The sequence below is a fragment of the Vitis vinifera genome, chromosome 13 (assembly GCF_030704535.1).
Source record: "Vitis vinifera cultivar Pinot Noir 40024 chromosome 13, ASM3070453v1".
In the NCBI taxonomy this organism is placed as follows: Eukaryota; Viridiplantae; Streptophyta; class Magnoliopsida; order Vitales; family Vitaceae; genus Vitis; species Vitis vinifera.
In genome coordinates this window covers 26,354,572-26,370,138 of record NC_081817.1, presented here as the reverse complement: position 1 = coordinate 26,370,138, position 15,567 = coordinate 26,354,572, and positions in this window count along the sequence as shown.

Here is a 15,567-nt window from a genome sequence, read left to right as displayed (position 1 = left end):
ATGACTTGACTAATTAAAAACAAAGACCCGAGCATCAATCAATGCCATTGGGTTGCATGATTGCACCCTTCAATCCTTTTTTTCATATTTGGGTAACTTCAAGCGAAATAGTTGAATATTCACAATATTTTTTTATATTTTCATTGAAATAGTCATAAGTTCATGACTTAGAGATGCTGATAATACTGAAAAAGGGAACAGACCGGAAAAATAATTTCAACAATTTTTTGGGTTGGAAGATGGAAAACAACTAAAGAAATTTGTAATTACCTTTAGAAAAGATTGTAAAATGCATAATTGCATTTAGAGTTTATTTATTTAAAAAATCGGATAATAATAATTATATGAAAAAAAAAATAGAGTTGTTCTAAATCAATTTTTGTCCGTAAACTTTTAATATTAATTGGTTCACTATTTAAGTTTTAAGTTATTTTTAAAAATTACTATACTCGTTGATGAAGTTAATACATTAAGTCTTATTTAATTTGGAGTCTATTTGCATAATAGAAAAAAATATAAGAAAATAATAATTCTACATAGAAAATAAAAAATAGTCATTTAAAATCAATTTTTATTTATAAATTGATGGTATTAATTAGATAATTATTTGAGTTTTAATTTTTTTTTAAAAAATTATTAAATTCATTAATGAATTCAACATATAAAATCTTGATTAATTTTGAGTTTATTTGTTTAGTGAAAAAAATTATAAAAATATGTTGTATGTGAAGAAGAAACTAACCAAGTTATTTAAAATAAATTTTGACCTATGAATTTATAATATTATTGTGTTTTTTAATTTTTAATACTAATTAAATTGGTTTTTGAGTTTCAAATTAATTTTAAAAATTAATAATTTTTATGAATGAGGTATAGTTTGATTCCAAATGTATTTACTTGATGAAAAATTTAAGAAAAGTTAAAAGAAAGCTAGAAAACCACATGCAATTAAAGAAAAATAATATTTCAAGATTTTTTTGTATTAGGATTAGATTGTGGAGAGAGAAAAAATGGTTTTTTTTTATGTTTTTTTGTTTTTAAAAATAAAAATAAAACAACTTCTGTACGTTCTTTAAAAATTGTTTAAAATTTTACTTTATTTCTAAAAATTAGAAATAAATAATAATGACCCCACAATATTATGAAATTTTAAAAACAAATTTTTGTTTTTAAAAACATAAAACCGTTTTTTAACCACAAGATTGCTTGGAAGTTCTGATCGCAGGTACTTTTCTTAGTTGATTATGGGACTATGGACTTTATTGTCATTTCCATACATCAATCGTTTTCATTGTAGGCATTGGACCATTCACTCGGTGTTGACTATTGGGTGGATAAGCAGTGCAGAAAAATAGTTTGGTAGGCATTGTGGAGCCCACAAAATGCGTGAATGACTTCACTAATTAAAACTTGAAACTGAGCTTTGACCCAGTACATTTAAAAAAAAAAATTCTAAAAACTAAACTTGTTTCCAAAATAATGTCCAATTTAACGCCTATATGCCATATAAGGTGCCATATTATAAAACTGTAATTAATGATTATGGTTTTATTTTTTTAAAATAGTTAGACACCGTAATCACTAACCACTATTTTAATTTTAAATTTAAAGCTGTAGTTAATGACTACGATTGTGACTTTTTTTAAAAATGGTCAAAACCGTAATCATCAACTACAACTTTAACTTTATATATAATTTTTAAATAAAAATATTATATTATTTTGATTTTAAATATACTTATTTCATTATTTAAATAATAATAATATATGAAATTAAAAAATTGATATTTTTAATTTGATATAAAAATATATTTTTTAATTTTATTAAAACAATAGGCATTATATTTAATATAAATATAATTAGTTAATTAAAATTAAATATAAATAAAATATAATAAATTATATTTATTTAAAATAAATAAATTATAAATGCCTATTTAGAAAAAAAATAAATAATATAAATTATTATATTAATTAATAATTTTTTTATATATTATATGTAAGTGGTATATTACATATATATATATATATATATATATATATATATATATATATATATATATATATATAAAAGTTTAATGTAAGTTTAAAATTTATCACATTTTTATTTAAATATATAAATAAATTTTATTAAAACAATTGACATTATATTTAATATAAATATAATTAGTTAATTAAAATTAAATATAAATAAAATATAATAAATTATATTTATTTAAAATAAATAAATTATAAATGCCTATTTAGAAGAAAAAAAATATAAATTATTATATTAATTAATATTTTTATATATATTATATGTAAGTGGTATATAATATATCACACACACACACACACACACACACACATATATATATATATATAAGTTTAATTTAAGTTTAAAATTTGTCACATTTTTATTTAAATATATAAATAAATTATTATCATAGTGTAGACCCCGGGGGAATGAAAGGAGTGGGAAGAAAAAAAACGGGTTTAGAGGGAGAGGGCGAACGGAGCTTCTCTGAGAAACTCAAGTATGGCCATATTGGATGTTTATGGCTTTCAGATTTCCTTTATTTTCATTTCGTTTTCACTTTTATTATTCCTTCTTTGCCATTGCTGGTCTTGAACATCTCTTGTTGAGGATTGGACTTTGTTGAGCCTAAGCTGGCTTCACTTGCTCTGTTTTTGTTCTCCTTTCCGTTTCCTTGTTCTCTCTTGTAAATCAGTGAGGTATCAGATTGTTTCTTTTAATTTTGATATTCATCTAATCGCATAAATGCTCGTTGTTCGCCCCACCCTGTAGACCCTCTATTTTGTCCTACTAGCACATGTTTTATTACGTGTCCGTTTGATACTTTACAATAATTCTCTGATGACCCATTGGGCACCACCTTAGGCCCACTTTTGCACCCTAGGCCCATTTAGATGCACTTGGCCCATTAGGTACACTCCTAGGTCACTTGACACATTTCTAACCACCCTACATCACTTAGGTCACTTAGACACTTTTTGGCCTAGGTCACTTAGATGCTTTTTTGGGTTTAATTCCTTAAGATTAATTTCTTGATTGCTTGATTTTTTTAGATTAGGTGAGTATTTGGCTTGATTTTGATTTTGATTGCTTGAAATGAATTTTCGATATTTAATTGTGTCAATTTGATATTTTGGTTGTTTGTTTCTTTTTATTAATTAATTTATTTTTATTTTTATTTTTAAATTTAATTTCTTATTGTGTTTTAGTTTAATATTTAGATTATTAATTATATGCATTTGGTATTTATTTATTTTTCTTATTTTATTTATTTATTTATCTATTTAATTTATTTTCAGAGAATTGAATGTGATTAGTGATCTTATTATTATTATTATTATTATTATTATTATTATTATTATTATTATTATTATTATTATTGCATGAATTAATCCTTAGGTTTTTCTCATATATGCATGTATTGATATTTTTTATTTTTGTTTCCAATTAGCATGATTTTTTTTATTATTATTATAAGGTTCTTTTTTTATAGTTACTTATTTATTTATTTTGCATGGGAGTTTAGTAACTCCCCAAAAATGCAAGATGAGGGCTGCCACCTTTCAAAAAAAAAAAAAAAAAAAAAGAACAAAAGGGGGTCGGTGATGTAAAAGGGGTTTTATGGGGTAGAAACAGGTAAGTTGACCTAGGGAAGACGATAGTTTTTTTTGGAAAGAGTGTTTACAGAGTGGGGAACAGAGTTTTTTTTAAAGAAGTTGAGGATTTTGAGAAGGAAAGGAAGAGATCGGCAAAGATGAGAGGTTTTTAAGAACGATGTGAGGAGTCTGAAGAGGGGAAGAGGTTTTTTTTAAAGTCTGCAAGAAAAGAAGAGGTCTGGAGTAGAGATTTGGAGAAGAGAAAACGAAAAAAAAAAAACGAAGAGGTCTTCTAAAAAAAATGGAGGTGGAGAAATTCTGGTAAAGAGGGCTGGTCATTTTATCAACTGAAGGAGGGAAGCATATTCAGGTATGATCGTGACAGATTCATTGTTATTCTTCAATATCATGGAGTTCTTTCTTTTCTCTTGCCATCTATGGGTATCATTGCTATGGTCTGAATGTGGATATATTGCATGTTTGATTTCTGTTGATCTTTGAGATGACATAGTTTTCTTGCTATTGTCCTATCTACTATTCTTTTTTTAATTATGGCAGAAAGCAACCTGACTTTGTTTCATCCTACTGTGAAATATCTGAGAACCATGTCTTTGATTCTTATCTGAACCTATGATATCTCCTACTTGCTTTGGAAGCCCATTGACAACCCATGGAATGGGGCTGCATTTAATGGAATCTTTTGGCCCGTTTATTTTTACTTTGTTATTGTTGCTATCCCCTTATGCAACTTCTTTACTTCTAAACTCATTTTTGGGCCCGTGAGGCTGGAAACCCCTTCACTCTGATAGAAAACTGATTTAGGTGACCGAGGCCACCCTCTTTGCTGCCATCTTCACTTGGGTCTATCAATGGTTTTATTCAATCTTCACTATTCTGTGTAGTTGCAATTGAAATATCTTTCACCATGAAATAATGGCCATGTTTGCTGAATATTCTGGAAATTCAAGTGGATAGTTGCTGAAATTGTAATGAAAGCACGTTGAAATTCAATGAAATTGGAACCCATTGATATATAAATGTATTGATTTAATGTGGCTGGTTGTGATCATGATAACAATCTGTGTTTTTTTTATTTTAATGTTTAAAGTGGATGGAAATTTAGTATAGTTGCACAGGTAAATATAAGTGACTGAAAAATTCAAAGGTGTGCATGTGAAGATCCCATGGTTGTTGAAGTAATATTCTTGACCAAATTAAAAAGGTTACATGGCTGAAATTTGGTGTTGTTGATGAAGAATTAAATGGCCAAAAATTTATGGTGAAAATGTAATGAAGGAAAGACGAATCCCGGTGACTGCAGGTACATGAATTTGGAGTCTGGTTCTATTATAAATAATAGGAAATTCTGATGGTCTGGCAACACTATGTTTGTGGCTGCATGCATGAGTTAGTGCTTTGATGTTTTAGGTTTTTAAATTTTGAATAAATCAAAGGAATATAAATGTGTGGCTGTGTGCATGAGTTAGTGCTTTGATGTTTTAGGTTTTTAAATCTTAAATAAATCAAAGGAATATGATTGTTTGGCCGTGTGCATGAGTTGTAGTGCATTGATGTTTTCTATTTTTTTCTTAAATTGATAAATCAAGGAGAATACAATATATGGCCGGCCATGAGATGTTTCAAGTATGTTAGTAGTTTGTTTCATTTAATTAAAAATCAAAGTGGAAGTGGTCGATCATGGTGTTTTGGTTTGTATTGTTTAAAATTTAATATGAAACAAATGAAAACTAATATCCATGTAGCTTTATAATATTCGTGAAATGTTGTTTGTTTATTTTTATTTTATTTTATTTTATTTCAATATTATTATTATTATTATTAGTATTTTTTTTCATTTTCATAAAATCATTTGTTGTTAATTTTTAAATATCTACGTTAATTTATATTGCTCCTTAAATTTTTATTCTTATTTTTTATCGATCCGGGTTAATTCGCATTGTCATTAAAATTATTAGTTATTATTTTTGGTTGATCCATGTTAATTCTTTGTAGTCCTTTGGATTTTTTTAGTTTTTAATTTGATGGCCTATGATAATTTGTATATACCTAGGAGTTTTTAATTGTTGATTTTAATAACTCATGTTAGTATATATTGCTTCTTGAATTTTTGGTTTGGGTTGATCCATGTTGATATATATTGCTCTTTGAATTATTAATCGATATTTCAGTTGATCCATTGTTGTTCAATAATTTTCTTTAAATCTTAAGGTTTTAGTTTTTATTTGCTTCTTATTAGTTTGGGATTTGAATATCCTTAGATGTTAGTTTTTATTATTTTCCAATTATTCATTCTAATTGAACCAAAATTATTTCATGTTTTTATTATCTCTAGCATTAGTTTGGTTGTTCCTCATTAATTTAGATTTTTAATATCCCTAGTTGTCAATTTATTTTAATGTCTCATGTTAGTATATATTCTTAATAATTTTAGGGTTAATTTCCCTTAATTAATTTTCTTATGTTCTAATATTCTAGTTGTCAGTTTTCAATACTTTATGTGTAAATAGTATTAAAGTATGTAAGGTTGAGATCAATCTATTATTATTATTATTATTATTATCATTATTATGTTATAAGATGTTCCATCCCGGGCCTACACTTTGCGTGACCACCATTGGCATGCGAATCCCACCGACTACGTACTATCCTTTTTTTAAAAAAAAAAAAAATTAATTTTTTTTTATTCTCGCGCGTCAAAATATAATTTTCAAAACTCCGATCTGCACGTTTCGATTTTTAAAAATAATTTTCCAAAATTCCAATTTTCCAAAAATTTCTATTTTCAAAATAATCTTCCAAATTTTCATTTTTTAAGTTTTATTGTTTGAAATTCTATTCTCGAAATCCTAATTTTCCAAATTTCCAATTTTTAAATTTAATTTTCCGAAATTTCATTTTTCAAAAATAATCCTTCCAAATTTTCAATTTTTTAATTTAATTTTTCAAAATTCCATTCTCGAAATTCCCATTTTCCAAAATTCAAAATTTATTTATTTATTCATTTTTTATTTAATTTTATTTTTAATTAATTAATTATTTATTTATTTAGAAATACCATTCTCAAAGAGATTTCCAAAATTTTCGAACTTTTTTTTATTATTATTTTTAAATAAAATAAAAAATTCCACACTTCCAAAATTTCAAATTTAATTTTCAAAATTCCTCTTTTTAAATTTATATATATATATATATATATATATATATATATATATATATATATATATATATATATAAATGAATAAGTTTTCATAATTCCAAAATGATGGAATTTATGAGAATTAATTCATAGCAAAAATTAATTGGGCTTTGGTGGGGGCTCGACATTCATAACATTTTTTTCGAAAATAATTCAAGTAAGTTGTGCTCTCCATTCTGTTTGATTTTGATTTAGTTTTGTATAAGATTTTTTTTACACTTGTCATTGTACACTAACCTTATTTTCATGACAACGCTTTATTACCTACTACTAAGGTACACGCTCACTCTCACTTCGTTTATCATTTCGTCATCATGACTTATTTTTGAACTATGATCATTTTGGTATCCATTGATCTTCTAGTTAATTGTCATGTCTGGTTCACCTTATTTAGTAGAGACCCATTTTTTTTAGGGGCTTAGAGGGGTGCTACGGTCTTTATCGTACCTTCCCAATAAGTAACCTGATCCCTGAACCCAGACTCAGGTTTTTCGCAGACAGCTTTTTCAAAAAAAATCAGGAGTCCATTTAGGGGTTTTATTTTTACTTGTTTTCCCCTTTAAAAATAAATAAAAGTAAGTGACAACTCCAAGTCTTTTCTAAAAATCATATTTTTCACCCAAATAAACGAAAAGTGAGTCTCGCCGATCGAGTGGGAACGCATCGAAAAAAAATGCGGGGTCCACACACCCGCCGGGTACAATAAGAAAATGAAGTTAGCGTGACTTTGGAACCTGCTTTGTTCTTGAGGGCCCATCCAAAACTTCCATGAAAACCTGAGACTCATGTCTGCCGAGAACCTCCTCCAACATATGCTCATCATCAACTTCATCCACGCGCATGGTCCCAAATCCAAAGCTAAACACCCTTCACGCCTTCACCACCTTAAACATCCATTTTTTTTTTCACGTACCCATTTTCCTCCATTGCCCCATTCCCATCCTCCATGCCTCCACCACCCTAAACAACCCTATAGCCACACAGCTGCCACCTAACAGCCAAGGTTGGGCCGCTCGATCCAAAAGATCCTAAGGTGGCTGTCTTTCTAGCTCCAAAGCCACATCGAAGGCAGCGCTCCCGTCTCTACCGCCCGCTCCAGCTGCTGGTAATGCTTTCCGTATCTGCCGCCGTCCCTGTAGCTGAGGAAAAGAATGAGCACGTGGATAAGTCGGAAGGAGACGCGCGTCAGCTTCCGTTCTTTGGCAGCCGTTCAGACATGGTGGCGTCGCCGCTGCCGCCACAGGGGGGGGGGGAAGCTAGGATGAAGATGAAACCCAAGGCCCATTTCCAACCCTTAACCCCTTTTCAAAGCCCAAGGTCCATCCCTAAAGGCCCGGATGCTAAACCCTTTTTAACCCATTTTCAAAGCCCATTGGTTCCTTTTGTTTGTTCTTTTCCAGGCCCATTTTCTAAGTCCCTATTATTATTGCATGGGTATCACTTCCAGGCCCATTTTTTGAAATCCATATTATTATTATTACAAGGCCCATTTTCGAAGTCTAAGGCCTATTATTATTATTATTATTCTTATTATTATTAATTCAACTTTTAAAACATTATTATTATCATTATTATTAATTCAACTTTCAAAATCTCACTATTATTATTATTATTAATTCAACTTTTAAAATCTTACTATTATTGTTATTATTAATTCAACCTTTAAAATCTTATTATTATTATTATTATTAATTCAATTTTTAAAATCTTGCTATTATTATTGTTATTAATTCAACTTTCAAAATCTTATTATTATTATTATTATTATCATTATTTCAAAACCTTATTATTATTATTATTATTAAAAATCTATACTCTAGTCGTTTAATTTCCTGAAGTTCATTTATTATTATCATTATAATTATTATTATTATTATTATCATTAAAAATCTATATCCTCGCAATTTAATTTCCTAAAGTTCATTATATTATTATTATTATTATTATTATTATTAAAAATCTATACTCTAGCCGTTCAATTTCTTAAAGTTCATTTCTTATTATTATTATTATTATTATTATTATTATTATTATTATTATTATTATTATTATTATTATTAAAAATCTATATTCTCACAGTTCAATTTCCTAAAGTTCATTCCTTATTATTATTATTATTACAAATTCAACTTTCAAAATCTATATCCTTGCAGTTTAATTCCCTAAAGTTCATTTCTCATTTTCTTTGGCAAATTTCATTTTAATTACCGAAGCTCTAATATTTTAAATTTAATTTCCAAAATCTCCAATTTTCCAATAAACACCAAGAATCCAGTTTTCACCCGAATAGTTTTAATTTCATTTCAGTTCCTAAATAATCTTCTGATCTTCTTGATTTTACATAAGCAATAGTGAATTCTTCATAATTCTAAAGTACGGAATTTGTGAGACTAGTTCGTGAATAATAAATTGGGCTTTGGTGGGGGGCCCTATGTTTGATCCCTATTGATTGTCAACTGTTGTGCTTAATATATTTTGCTTGATCTTCATTTTGCACTCCGATATGCATGAGCTATAATTTGTATTCGTTAATTGTGTACTAATCTCATTTTTTTAGCGCATTATGGCTCGTGGCCCAGGTACGCATACACTCTCATTCTGATACTTCACTATACATGTTCCGATTCTCATATGTGCATGATCATTCAGGATATTCATTGATTTACTCATCAATTGTCATATCAGCTTCATTTTATTAGTAAAGACCCGACTTTAGGGGCTTAGAGGGGTGCTACGGTCTTTACCGTACCTTCCTGATGAGTAACCTGACCCCTGAACCCGATCTGGTTTTTTCACAGATCACCTTTTCCAAAACAAGGAGTCACACTTAGGGTTTTTATTTTTTTATTTTGTTTACCCTTTAAAAATAAAACAAAAATAAGTGGCGACTCTAAGTCAATTTTTCTTAATCAATAAAGATCAATTTTTCGAAATCAAAATCGAGTTTCGCCATCGAGTGGGAAACGCATGAGCCGAAGTGCGGGGTCCACAAAATGGCGACTCCACTGGGGATTTTTAGAGGGTCAAGCTTGAACTTAAGATGAAGCAAACATGGCATTTGACGAGTCGATCAGTGAGTACCTATCCCTTGATTGCACATTGGGAGTTTCGATGCATGCTTGGATATTGTGCTGAGACATTGATATGATTGAATATCTTGATTGAGACTTAGGATGTCGCTTCTTTGTGCTTCATTGTTATATAGGTTTGGTACATTGACATGTCGATTATCATAGATTGTTCATCTTGTTTTGCTTGGTATAGTCTTTCTGCTTCTTCCTGATTATTCTGCTCACTTCACATGCATAGACTCACTATTGTATATCGTTTGACTTGCTGTGTTGTTTTCTCTGGCTTGCATATAATCTTGATCGTCTTTTGAGCATGATGTTCATATCGCTATTCATCCTGATAGTTGTAGTATTTTTTGTGTGAACATGAGTGATATATCCTGTATTCTTCTTGACTGTATGATGCATGATTGCCCTCCCTCTGTATGATTGCATGTCGCCTGTCTATGTGGGTCGCACTTCTATCCCCCTACCTCCAATTCTCTTGGTTCGGTCATTTCTTTCATCTCGGCTCTCACTATTGCAAGTGTGAGACCTTCTGTGTGCTTGCTCTCTGACCGAGCCAGAGATTAGGAGTAGGGTCTAGCTACGGGCTATATCGATGTACGGGAGCATTCTGGAGGAGCGACACTTTGATGTCGATTGGAGTCCGATCATTGAAGACCTGTATAGCCCGGAGCTAGGTTTCATGGATATTTGTGTGGCAAGATGTCTCATTTTCTGTTTTAGCTTCCTAGGGTTATCGGATGCACCCACACCATTCACTGTGCACTCTAGTCGACCATTGAGCTTTGAGAGTTTGAGAGGTTTCATCATAGGAAACCCCCTGGGATGTTGAGGTAGTGCATGTGTGGAGGTGATGACCACCTTGCATGGAAGCGCCCCGTCTCTTTGGAAGCGTGCAGAGGGTTGCATACCGTCGGAGGGTATGATCGCTTTTGCTAGGGATCTTTTAAAGTCCACCCATATCCATTTAGAGCCACCATCACCTCGTAGGTCAAGCCGTAGATCCTTCGATTAGGACTCTCTCCCTACACGTGGATGCATCTAAGGGCCTTCGGCGCCTCTATGGTCACATTTTGGATTCGACGCTCCCTCTTTTAGTCTCCAGTTGAGAGTGCACAGAGATCAGTGCTAGTTTTGAGTACTGTCGGACAGTCCGTCTTCGCATTGGATGCATTGCTCGTTTCAGTTCAGATTATCATTCCTTTCGTACTTTCTTTATACCGTATCCTCATTCCGCTTCTCGTCTTGTCAGGATCTGATTTTGTTCACAGTCTGGATACATCTTCCTGGGTCAGAGTTGAGAGGAGATTAGTCCGATATTCAGAGAGACAGAGTATGGATCAACAGGTTGTTACTGTGGATCAGTTCACGGCCGCCATGGCTTCTATCTAGGAGGCTTTGGCTAGCCTTAGGCAGGAGATCGGTGGTCAGCAGGGTAGACCACCAATAGTGGCTCAGGATGAGACACCGCATGACTTGTTGCCACCTCCACCGCCACCACCTATTCCTTCGGCGCCTCAGGCTTCACCTTATGTATTACACGGGCATTCTGAGATCGCTCCACCCGCTATTGTCCAGACCACTGTCGCTGATGACGCTCATGCGCGTATGGACCGCCTCGAGCAATGTATGAGACAGATGAGGGTGTCAGATGGATCAGTTTTTGGGATGATTTTGAGGGTATACCGGTAGCCAGTTTGCCGGCTAAGTTCAAGATGCCAGACATCGAGAGATACACAGGCATTGGTTGCCCGCGCCTTCACCTCAGACTCTATAGCACCATGATAAGGGCTCATGGTTTGGACGAGTCCCAGATGATTACTCTATTCCCGCTATCTCTAAGTGGGGCAGCCCAGCGATGGTTCGCTTCTTTGGAGTCTTCACGACGCTGGACATGGGGTGACTTGGCCCGGGAGTTCCTACGACAGTTTTCATTTAACACTGTCGTGGATGTATCGAGGAGAGAGCTAGAGGCTCTTAGCTAGAGATCGGACGAGTTAGTTTCTTCATTCATTTCCCGCTGGCGCGGGAAGATTGCCGAGATTATTGACAGACCTTCAGAGCGAGATCAGATACAGATGGTCTTGAGGAGTTTACGGCCCAGGATCGCCAGGCATGTGGTCGGGGTACCGTTCGCAGATTTTGGGTCATTGGTTATGACTTTATATGATGTCGAGGACGGCATCTCGAGAGGATTATGGACAGATTCTTTCCCTAGTGATATTAAGGGGATGAAGCCCTTTGTAGGACCGAGGCCAACAAATGTGAGCGCCATCGGTTCTTCCAGTCAGAGGCCTCTCAGGCGCCATCAGCCGATCTCACAGTTTTCCGAGCCTCATTCTTCCTATGCATCTCATCAGTACAGGCCATGAGCACCTCGTCCAGCTGATGATCAGACGTACATGCCACAAACATTGGTTTTACCTCCTTATGCCACTCAGGGCATTGAGAGACCCACGGTCTCCTACACGGTCGTAGGGCAGCCATGCTACGCTGCTCAGTTCACCGCGAGACCTGCGGCGCCTTATCCCCGACCTGGTGCCCAGCAAACTTCTGCTCCGTTTGCTTTGAGGACACAGAGGCAGTTCTCGTAGATAGGCATGTCGTTGAGTCAAGCTCTTCGGAAGCTTACAGAGGCTGGTTTATTGACTGCTCTCACCCCTCGGCCACCACCTCAGCCTATTCCGCCACAATTCAGGATGGATTTGCACTGCGCTTATCATCAAGGGCCTGGACATGAGACCGATTGATCACCGCTCTGAGGCACGCCATTTAGGATCTGATAGACCAGGGTTTGGTACACTTGGGTCAGTCAAGTGTGACCACAAACCCGTTACCGACTCATACCATGCATGCAGTTCCTCCACCAGCCAGTGGTATTCATTTCTTGGACTTTGATGAGACTGATGATCATGTTCATATGTTGAGTTGGGATGATTCAGATCCAGAGCCTATCATGCCAGTTGGGATTTACGAGACGAGTGGGGTGAGTCTAGAGCCACAGATGCTCGCTCCATTCTGATTAGTTCCTGAGGCAGCGTCTGTATAGGCTACTACTTTCGAGCCTTTGACATTCACACGTTATAGCGTTCAGGCGTCGTACATTCTGATCCAGGATGTTGAGGAGGTTCGGGCTCCACATGTTGATATTTCTCAGACTCCGGACATCTAGTATATTCTCTGAGGAGGTAGAGTGATGCGACAGCCACCTCCCGCGGCAGCTAGGCCAGTTGAGGGTACGTCTGCTTCCGAGGAGGTTAGAGCCGAGGACGATGAGATCTTGAGACAGCTGCAGAGCACTCAGGCTCGTATCTTCATCTAGAGTTTGTTGTCATCTTCAAGCACTCACCGAGATGCATTGATTCAAGCATTAAGCCAAATCAGGGTTGAGACCACCACCACTCCTGAGGGTTTGATTCACATGATGACGGCTGGCCGAGCCACATGTATTGTATTCTCAGACGACGATCTGCCACCAGAGGGCTCGGACCACACTCGTCCGCTCTACATATCTGTTGGATGTTCAAGCTGCCGAGTCCCATCTGTCCTTTTGGACAATGGCTCGGCCCTGAACGTATGTCCTCTCGCCACTGCCATCGCCCTTGGATACGCTCCTTCTGATTTCGGTCCCTCCACTTAGACCGTTCGTGCATACGACAGTACTCGGAGGGAGGTCATGGGTACATTGGAGATCGAGCTACTGATCAGTCTGGCCACTTTTGTCGCTGTATTTCAGGTTTTGAGGATTCCTACATCCTTTAACCTGCTTCTAGGCCGACCATGGATCCACAGAGCCGGGGCCATCCCTTCTTCCCTTCATCAGAAAGTGAAGTTTATTCACGATGGTCAGGTCGTCGTGGTGCAGTCTATAGGGGACATGTTCATTGCTGCCGAGCCGATACTTGAGATTAGTAACACTGATGACGATCTTCTTCTGACTGGATTCACCTTCGATGAGGTACAGACCGTCAAGATAGAGGATTTCTGCCAGGATTTTGTGGCCATGTCCTTTAACCAGCACAGCAGCATGGTGGTGCTCGATATTATGCGAAGCATGTCTTACCTTCCCGGCATGGGATTAGGGTGTCGTCAGCACGGGCCTCATGAGTTCATAGCCCTACCTGATCACAACGTACTATTCGGACTCGGGTTCATCCCTACTGAGGCCGATTATCTCTATATGGCGCGATTGCGCAAGGAGAGGGTGAGGGCTCAACTGACTCATATTCCTTTCTATTATCCTATGCGTTCGTACACCAGGAGCCTAGCAGATTACTTTGTGAGGGCATCGGAGCCGCACGCACCATCTGGCAGGATCATCGGAGGACTTAGCACTACCCAGGAGGCCGAGCTTCAGCACCTTGTCCAGCAGTTACGATTGAGAGACGAATCCCCTGGCCCTTCGACTTCTATGTTGATTGCTCCTTCCTCTTCAGATCGCACGAGCCTTATGACGTTTTGTTTCCCTGATGAGATCGACGATCACGGGGCATTTGCCGAGATCAGCGACATAGTGGACGGAGCCGTGCCACATGACGAGTATATCGATGAGATGCTCGCGATGAGCCTGAGCCCGATCGAGGAGAGAGTTCATCCTGGGCTCACTTCATCATTTGATCTTTTCGGGGTGTCTTTCATCGAGATCATTGAGGAGACCCAAACAGCCCCTGCTCCGGAGATTGTTGAGGATGCTATAGCGGTTGTTGATTTGATTGATGGCCCTGCTGGCCTTGTTGAAGGAGTGTCCGACTTTGTGGACTCACCTCTTTCATTTAATGTTTTATCGGGATTTGTCTCCCGTCTTGACTATGTTTCCGACTTTTCATCTATGGATTTGAGCATTTTCGAGTATTTGCATGTCTCTTATGATATTGATTTATTTGCACCATCTTCACCCACATCACATATTTTTGATATTGATGATGAGATGGCACAGCATGACTCAGATGATAACTCGTCTTCTGTTTTCGATTCGGATCCCGTTGATCAGAGGGTTTCACCTGCTATAGGAGACATAGAGATTGTTGATTTCAGCACCGCAGATCAACCTAGGGAGTTGAGGATCGGGTTAGATCTATTTATAGATGAGAGGGACAACCTTATCTAGTTGCTCGGAGCATACTTGGACGTTTTTGCATGGTCCTATGAGGACATGTCAGGCCTTGATCCATCTATCGTTCAGCATCGTTTGCCACTTCTGCCCCATGCCAAACCGGTTAAGCAGAAGTTGAGACGATTGCATCCTCGTTGGAGCCTGCAGGTCAAGGAGACGATTCAGAAGCAGCTTAGTGTAGGATTCTTATCAGTGGTCGAATACCCAGAGTGGCTGGCCAATGTCGTCCCTGTTCCCAAAAAGGACGGCAAGGTGAGAGTTTGTGTTGATTTTCGAGATCTCAACAAGGCCAGTCCTAAGGATGATTTTCCCCTTCCACACATCGACATGCTAGTTGACAGTACGGCAGGTCATTCGATGTTGTCCTTTATGGACAGATTTTTCAGGTATAGTCAGGTCTTGATGGCTCCAAAGGACATGGAGAAGACGTCTTTCATTACCAAGTGGGGTACTTATTGCTACAGAGTCATGCCATTCGGATTGAAGAACGCAGAAGACACCTATCAGAGAGCGGCGACCACCCTCTTACAAGACATGATGCATTGGGAT